Source organism: Benincasa hispida, chromosome 1, assembly GCF_009727055.1.
Source record: "Benincasa hispida cultivar B227 chromosome 1, ASM972705v1, whole genome shotgun sequence".
Lineage (NCBI taxonomy): Eukaryota > Viridiplantae > Streptophyta > Magnoliopsida > Cucurbitales > Cucurbitaceae > Benincasa > Benincasa hispida.
In genome coordinates, this window is record NC_052349.1 from 78543060 (window position 1) to 78552253 (window position 9194).

Consider the following 9194-nt stretch of genomic DNA (forward strand, 5'->3'; position numbering starts at 1 on the left):
CAAATAACTAATTTATTACAAAATTCAGCAACCAACTTCCCTGAATCGGCTTCAAACACTTTGAAACCTCAGGTCAGGAACCGCTCAGAAATCACTCGAACGGCCTGAAAACACCAAAAACCAAGCTGAACCGGTCAAATCGACTCAACCAGGTCAAATGGGCCAATCGGAAACTTGTTAACAGCTGGTGGCCTCGAGTCTTCTCCGAACCGAGTCGGATCCGGGCTACGAGTCGGGTCTGGGAGTCATTCTCGAGTCTGGAAGCTAATTCGGGTTTGTAAGTTTTTTCCTCTTCAATTTTGATGTTGTTCTCTCTCACGGAATCAAGAAATTACAGCCTAAGTTCAACTCTAATGACTCCAAAAAAATTTACAGACCCTTTTTCACACATTAATGATCATAAACAAGTGGGCAATTACAAATTTCCATAAGAAATTTAAAGAGAAAAAATGCCAAAATCATAATAAATCCACTTTAGTCCCCATTTCATTCAACACTTGAATAGATAGGAAAAAAAACACCCACCAAAAGCAATTGATAGTAATTCTAGCATGCTCTGACACCACATGATGACACTCGAGACATACACAGTGAAATTAGGATCTAATTACACTCTAATTGCTCTTAAATTAAAGGAAATAAGCATGCATCATGAAGGAAAAAACAGTGGATTAAAAAGTGTAGGATATTACCTTTGAAGCCCCCGAAAACCGCTTCTCCTTGTTGAATCTTGACCCGAACTGTTTTGGACCACCACTAGAGTTGACCTACTATCCTCTGGACTCAGAATCGAGTTGTGGGACCCGGTGGATGAAGAGAACCGAGAGAGGGAAAAGAGATGGACAATAAGATGAATTTGAGTTTGGGTTTTTATTTCACTCAAAGAACATTGGATTTTCCAGCCCAAATTTAGAGCACAATTTTTCTAAAATGGCAAAAGTCTTTTAACTAAATTGAAGAGCCCAATTTATAGAAAAAAGGCATGCAACAATTGCATGAAAAATCTTCACAAAAACCCAACACCTAGAATCCACTCACTTAGTGGGTTTAATGTCCCCACTATAAGCCAACATCTAGCCCACTATTTTGTTAGTGGAATTATCCAACAAAGGTTTGGTTTTTCCCACTAACTTATGTCAAAGGGCAAAATAGTCATTTGGTCAAAGTCAAACTTTGACCAAAAAGCCACATTTTTGACTTTTTTATGATTTTTTTCGTGTTGACTAATTTTGTCCTCCCAAGCAGAATCTGCATTCATTTTCTCGAAATTCTCATTTTTGAATATAAGGTCGGTCAAAGTTTGACTTTTCAAAGTCAAAAGTCAACTCTTTGACTTTTTACAACTTTGACCATTTCCATCATTTTTGAGCTTCCGAATATGAACGTATTCATATTCTTGATATTTAAATCACATTTAAATATTAAAGCTGTATCTCTAGCTAAAAAAGACCTGACCACTATATCACATATACTTGTCGGTTTCTCTCTCTCTACCTAATTCGAACAATTCAATTTATTCTATCATACTGTTCTAAGTTTATTCCATATGAGCTAGTAAGGGAACCTAATGGACCTATAGATCATGGGCTCCAACGATCCAAGATTAGCTAGCTAAACTCTTTAGACGGAGCTAATCAACATTCGTTAACTAACGGGTCATTCCACTAAAGTCCCATAGTTGCACTCCCCTCACTATAGATATATTTGTGTCCATTTGATATAACCATGATGAGTAAGTAAATCCTTCACAGGTTGTTCGTAATCTCGGCTGGGTCATAAAAACCGTTTTACCCCCAAGACTACATCTTGTTCCTTAAGTTCCACTGATCCTCTAATGAACAATTGGTTTAAGGTCCAACCTATAAACCGAATCCATCTCGAGCCAAGGAGAGGGTAGGGTCCCTTGTTCAAGACCTGGATTCAGTACTAAAGGGAACAAACTATCTACCGTTCCTATAACGGGTAGGAGTGAATTCCGTCTTGCACCCTATGTTCCCAGCTATCCACCCGATCTTACCCGTGAAATGGGAGGCTTATTGGGCCAGCGATATTGAGCTGCCCTCACCTATGTAGATCTAAGGATAATTCTGAGTGAACAGGAGTTCATAGTTAGCTCAGGATTAAGATTAAGTTACCTAGGTCATTAATTAACAAAATTGTCAGTTTTATACATAAAACGGCATTTAGAACGTAAAAAGTGACATTTCATGGTTCAGTCTTATGTAAACTCTTTACATAGGATACCTCCACTCACATATCTCTAAATGAACGATTCAGGATCACATCATTTGTACGATCTACAAAGTGGGCCGCATCCATAGTGTTCCCAGAATAAGGCGCCCAACCTTATTCATATACTATAGACCATTTTGGCTATATATTTGAACTTGATCCACATTTATGTCACTACATAAAGTTCAAATTACATTAAATTGCCTCGGAACCTTAGTTTATTGGATTCAAGATTACAATTTCAATAATAACTTTATCGAAAAACAAAACAGAATATATTTATTAATTTACAAACTACGAGTTTTAGGACATAAAATCCAACAGATAGCTGGGAACATAGGGTGCAAGATGGAATTTACTCCTACCCATTATAGGGATAGTAGATAGGTTATTCCCTTTAGTACTGAATCCAGGTCTTGAACAAGGGGCCCCACCCTCTCCTTGGCCTGAGAGAGGTTCGGTTTATAGGTTGGACCTTAAACCAATTGTTCATTAGAGGATCAGTGGAACTTAAGGAACCAGATGTAGTCTTGGGGGTAAAACGGTTTTTATGACCCAGCCGAGATTACGAACAACTTGTGAAGGATTAGCTTACTAATCATGGTTATATCATATGGACACAAATATACCTATAGTGAGGGGAGTGCAACTATGAGACTATAATGGAATGACTCGTGAGTTAACGAATGTTGATTAGCTCCGTCTAAAGAGTTTAGCCAGCTAATCTCGGATCGTTGGAGCCCATGATGTATAGGTTCATTAGGTTCCACTACTAGCTCATATGGAATAAACTTAGAACAGTATGATAGAATAATTCAAATCGTTCGAATTAGGTTAAAAGAGATAAACCGACAAGTATATGTGATATAGTGGCCGGTTTTTCAGTTTAGAGATACAGCTTTAATATTTAAATGTGATTTAAATATGAATACGTTCATATTCGGAAGCTCGAAAATAATAGAAATGGTCAAAGATGTAAAAAGTCAAAGAGTTGACTTTTGACTTTGATAGGTCAAACTTTGACTGACCTTATATTCAAATGTGATTTAAATTTCGAGAAAATGAATGCGGATTCATGCTCGGGAGGTCAAAATTAGTCAACACGAAAAAAATCATAACAAGTCAAAATGTTGACTTTTCTGTCAAAGTTTGACTTTGACAAAATGACTATTTTGCCCTTCGACTAAAGTTAGTGGGAAAATCCAAACTTTTGTTAGATAATTCCACTAACATAATAGTGGGCTAGGTGTTGGTTTATAGTAGAGACATCAAGTCCACTTAGATAGTGGATTTTGAGTTGTTGGGTTTTTATGAATTTGATTAATGCAATTGTTGCATGGTTTTTTTCTATAAATTTGGGCTTTCAAATTGGTTGAAAGATTTATGCCATTTTTGCCAAAATTGTTTTCTGAACTTGGGCTGGAAAAATCATTATTTTTGAGTGAAATTCAAAACCCAAACCCAACCCAAAATTTCATCTTCTTTTTCCATCTCTTTTTCTCTTTCGGGTTCTTCATCCATCGAGTCCCACAACCCGGTTCTGAGTCCAGAGGATAGTAGGTCAGCTCTAGTAGTGGTTCGAAAGAGTTCCAGTCAAGATTCAGTGAGGAAAGGCATTTTTCGGGAGCTACAAAAGTTGTATTCTATCCCTATTAATTTACTGTTTTTTCCTTCATTTGCATGCTAATTTCCTTCTAGTTAGAAGCAATTAGAGTGTAGTTAGATCCTTATTCCACTGCATATGTCTCGTGTTCCATAAAATGTGTCCCACAAGGTAGATATCGTCAATTTTGAGTTGGTTTTCATTGTCGACTTTGAACTCTAGGTTGCTCTAATTCCTCTCGATGTTACTCTGGTCCCCCTTGATGTTGCTTTGGTGGCTCTAGTACCTCTATAGATACTTCATAGTATAAATATTTTTTATGCTCTCCACGGCCACGCCTATGTGTCCATGCATGTATGAAGATGATGGATCGACCTCTGAATCATAATATCCTGAACCAAATGTTAGCATTATCATTATTGGACTAACATAACCAGTCTGTTTTGCGTTTGCATCATAAGAGGCAATTCTTTCACTTTATGGACGACCTCATCAAACTCATCTTCTTCTCCTCGAGCAAGTTCCCTACGTCTAAGAACTAGTGGAGAAGCAATAGGTATATCGTTCAGATAATGTATCTCTTTCATATAACTCTCGTTATTACTGCATAAAGCAAGAACCTGGTTTGGTTCACTTGAACATCATGAAGGCTACTGTTGATCAATTTCTGTGAATTATAAAACAATTAGAAAATATTTGAAATAAATTTAAATTAAGAATAACTAAACAATATTTAATTATGTACCAGATAACTCACAGCTGCTCTCGGACAAGTAACGTAGTGCCTTGTAATATTATTGTACCAACTGATGTAATTTTGAGTTGCATCCCTATCAAGTTGCCCAATTGAAACCCTCATTGCAATAAACCTTGCACGATAGTGTCATCGCACTACCAAATGTGCAAAAATCAATCTCCAGTTCTTAGGCTGATGTCATGCAGTAGGGGTCCAGTATTACAAGGCGATGAGATATCTTGCTGGAAATCAAATTATTTGATGGCTTGTTAGTAATGGTGGTCATTCAAACCACAAAAATCGAATCGAATCGAACCGAAAACTCAGTGAAACCGAAAAATGTTGTTCGATCCGATTTGAAGAAATTTTGAAACCAAATTAATTCGGTTCGATTCGATTTCAATTTCGAAAATCGAATTTGAAACCTAATCGAACCGTTTTTAACTAATATATATATATATATATTTATTCAAAAATAGTATATCCAAACTGTTTTTAATTTAAAGAACAAAATCGAATTTAAAACCCAACCGAATCAAACCGTTTTTTAATTAAAAAATTATAACATAGATTTTTTTAAAATGCCAAAACTAAATTTGAAACCGAACCAAATCGTTCGGTTCGGTTTGACCACCAAACCGAATCGTTTCCACCCCCTACCTGTTAGGAAGTTATCACTCACCAATGTGAAAACATATGAGAGGACTTATCATCCACCATATGTTATGACTGTTTATACAGAAATTGGACAAAGTATCCATGACAGCTTTGTAAGTCTCCCAAATAATCTGAAACATAAAATATTATATTAAAAATTTTTAACAACAACATTAAAAATATGTATAAAAAATTCAATTAGGTTCAGTATTAATGTACCTGATCAGGTTGAAGCAGATCAAGCATGTATCTATACTAGCTAACTACACGTGTAGCTGATCTAGTTACACAAAATTTATCTCTCCACCTATATTATTAAATTAATATTTTAGATTTTAAATTAACTAGATCAGTCATATAAAAATAATTGTTAAATTAAATTGAATACAATAACATATTGAGAACCGTAAGCTCGTCCAACTAATTGAAAATCATTAACATGTCGGAGTTGTGGAGCCATTGTTGGAAATCGTTCTAAAGCCCATACTTGCAAAAGTATCAGAAGCCTAGAAATTTCACCAACATCGGGTGTTGTGTCTTTGCATAGCTATCTATACAACCTTGTCAAATAGGCTCCATCCCAAGAATACCGTCCCATATCATAGAGGTTAGCTAACAATGGGAGGAACATCAAGTGCTCGAAATGACTTGATTTGTCAGAAAACAGACTTCCACCCATCATCTGTAGTATGTATGCTCGTGTATATCTCAAGACAGCTTCCTTGTCTGCATCATCAACAAGCTCACGAAATTATGTCCCTAACCATGTTAAATTTAAGCTCGATCCTTTAATTTTATCAGCAGGTGGGGTCACATCGAGTAACATTTGACAGATATTTAACCAATTATCATGCATTACTCCGGTAACTGGCTCACGGTCAATAGGTAATCCAAACAAGACTTCTATGTCCTGTAAGGTGCTATTGCACTCTCTAATAGGCACAGGAAATGTATGCGTCTCAGGGGTCCATCTCTCAATCAGTGCAGTGATGAGATATCAATCTAACTGAACGACTCCCAAGGTGGCCACTCCATAAAATCCGGATGTACGAAGTAATGGTCGTATTCTAGCGTAGAGTGGGATAATGAGATGAACAATCATCCCTCGATGTCTGCGATGAACGAGTTGAGAAGGGATTTAGCTAACACTTCCTAAGATTGCGTTCAAGTTATGCGATCATGCTACACACACACAACAGCATGTCATCTCTCAATGCAAATGTCATAGTTCCTATTTCCACGACGCATGCGATGTATACGATAATGTCGATAGAACTTATGTCTAAACCTCTATTCTTGTCTATGCGATGATGAATGATGCATACACACACAAGGTGACCGCATACTATCATATCCTATTTCTAGTGTGCATGTGATGCATAATAGAAAATAGGACTTATGTCTAAGTTTCTATCTCTTGCTTATGCAGTTCTAATCTGACTCTCTCAAGCCTAGATTCTAACCCGACTCTCTCAAGTCTAGATTCTTTCTTTAGACTACTCTCTCAAGTATCTCTAAAGGGTGATTGACGCATACATAAGACAAGATGATCGTATAAAGTGTAAATCTTAGGTCATGCTAGCTAAGTACTTCTCAACCCATTCAGAAATTTAGCTACTCATACGAAGTGTGGAAAGATTGAACATAAGTTGAAATAAGATTTCCATCGTCTATAGATTAAATGCAGAATATAGAATAACAATAGAATGTAGAGATAAGAAGCCCAGGAGCAATGTCTTGCTTCCCGTGGCCTTTTACACTGTCTTTTCACTCCAACTCTGCCCAAAAGAATATCCTTCCTCTCACAAGTGTTGGCCCTCTCTCCGTTTATAGCGCTTCCTGGCAGTCTTTCGAGCTATCTGGGAATGATTTCTCAACATCTTCTTCTCTTCGCTCGTTTCTATCTTCTAAGTATATGAATAACTATGAACAGACTAACGACTATCTACGTTGTATATGATCTAACTTGTTATCTCCTGGTGGCCTTCGATATTTATAGAGCTCAAGGTGGAGAAACTTTTCTCTCTAATGATTGCAATGATGGGCGGTCCTTAAATCTTCTGTTCTAATGCGCCGATTACTAGTCACCGAAAAGTTGAGTGTACTTGCTACAGTGTGTCGTTAACAGCTTGTCAACTAAATTTGGATTCGACCATCATCGGCTTTCTGTCCCATCATGATTTATTAAGCTTTCACCTTGATACGCCGTCTTTATGCAGCCACCTTCTTGAGCAACTTCTCGCAAGCGCATACGATCGCATGAATTTGCGATCGCAATCTTTCAATGCGCGCGAACACCGAATTCCTTGGATCGCAATTTTACTTGCGCCAATGCATTTTTCCTACACAAAATAAGTAAATTAGCTACTTTTATGCGATGGGCGCATGCGATCATAATATTCTTAGTTTAACGCTTTTGGACATGATTTTGTATATTTTTACCGTTGCATTCCCTCATTGTTTTACTTATTTGCACTGTAATATCGTGCATTTCTGCCCGTTATCACGTCTATAGTATAACTCGCATATGGTACGATCTTCTCATACAACTAATCAATGAATAGATTGATCATATAAAACATCAAGATCAATCGATCCAGAGTTTAAAGCCATGATCTAAAAGAAAAAAAAAATTATTTCTTAAGTAAAACATAATAATAGTGTACAATTTAATAAATTACAATAAAAAAAATTAATTACACAATAAAATTATTATTTACACAAGAAAAAAATTAATTACATAATAAAAAAATTAATTATACAATAAAAAAATTAACTACAAGATAAAAATATTAACAATAAAAATCCTTAACTGTCTAGAACTTGTCTTTGTAATGAAGGACGCTTCTTTCTATTGTGACCTAATTGATCGCTTGGTTCTATCCAATCCATCTCATTATGGTATCGTGAACTCTTTGGTCTACAAAGTTTTGATGATGGATCGTAAGACAGGCATATTAGGGTATGATCCAGTAATCTTCATGCGGTACAGGTTTAAATTGAGGAGAGTAGCATGCAGTATACGTTGACAGTTTATAGCAGTCCCCAATAAAATCTTCGTAGTTCATGTTAAAACTTGAGCAAACCACCCTAAAATATGAGCATAGAATGCCAAATGCTTGCCATTTGTTACATGAACAGTATCGCTCGGACCCATTTAGTCTTAGTATTTGAACATTTCCTCCTTTAGCATTGAGATTGTGACGTCCGGTTTTCACATGAAACACTCCTTCATGTTTACTAGATCTTGCAGCTCATTTCAAAATTTTTACATGTGCGTACCTGAATATTTACTCATATTACAAATATATTCGAAACAAATCGTTGATTACTTAAAAAAAAAACTATTATCGGGTGTATTTATCTCGATGCTCTAATGCAGCTCTTATTTCTTGACTTCTTTTTTCAAAATAATTTATGCATTTGAAAAAGGTTATTTGAACAAGAACATTTATCAACATTCGAGCTCCTTCGAGGACTTCATTGATACACTCTGATAAATTTGTTGTCATTCACCCGTATCTAAACCCTCCATCATGTGCTTAAGTCCATTACACAATACCAATATTGTAAAAAAAAAACTCAAACAGCTCTGATTTATTCCTTTGATGACCTCAATGGCTTTATTAAACTTTTGAATTTGGAATTGACATTCGGAAAGATAAACATAATTCTTTAATATATTGAATTTGTATTTTTTGTTGAAGTTGCAGACAATATGTCGTAAGCAGAATCAATAGTGACATTTTGGTCTTGTCCAGCCATTTTCTAGATTGCTCACTATTGAGATAATGCCAACATATCAATTAAAAATTAAGCACACCTCTTCATGTGTAACAATTTCTCTCAAATATTTCAAGAACCATCCCCATGAGTCCGCAGACTTCTCATCTGCAACGGTGAATGCAAGAGGAAGAAGATGTCCATTTGAAGCAACTGATGTAGCAATTCTAATATTAACAAAAT